Source organism: Gavialis gangeticus, unplaced genomic scaffold (assembly GCF_001723915.1).
Source record: "Gavialis gangeticus isolate Ggan-Ray unplaced genomic scaffold, GavGan_comp1, whole genome shotgun sequence".
Classification (NCBI taxonomy): domain Eukaryota; kingdom Metazoa; phylum Chordata; order Crocodylia; family Gavialidae; genus Gavialis; species Gavialis gangeticus.
In genome coordinates this window covers 2,010,807-2,011,385 of record NW_017728996.1, presented here as the reverse complement: position 1 = coordinate 2,011,385, position 579 = coordinate 2,010,807, and positions in this window count along the sequence as shown.

Genomic DNA, 579 nt, shown 5'->3' with positions numbered 1-579 from the left:
CGCCGGAGTGACTCCGCATTGCGGCCGCCCGCCGCGCGGCGAGGAATTAACACCCGGGGCAGAATGAATACGGGGCACAATTAATAGGGGGCAAAATTAAAGCGGGGCAGAATTAGCCCGGGGCACAATTAATGCGGGGCAGAATAAATGCAGAGCAGAATTACCCCGGAGCAGAATGGCTGCAAGGCAGCATGCACCCTGGTGCCCCGGCAGTGCCCAGATCCCCACTCGCCTGCCCTGGATCGACCCTGAGTCTGCACCCCCACAGAGTCCCCCACGTCTGGCTCCTGCCAGGGCTTGGAGCTGGGGGCTGCTCTGGGTGCTCAGTCCTGCCCCTGGGCAGCACTCGCCGGGGAGGGGGTAAAAGGGCTGTGGATGGGGTCAGGCCACTGGCCCATGGTCCCAGGCTCTCGTGTCACAGAGGCTGGAAGGGCGAGCGACCTGTACCCAAAAGCTTGCAAGGAACAATTTTTTCCAACTATTTAGGGGGTCAGATACAAGGGATCACTTTTATTATTAATAGAGGTCCCGTTCCAGGTCAAACTGGCACCGAATCGTATCGACGGAGCAGAGAACTCC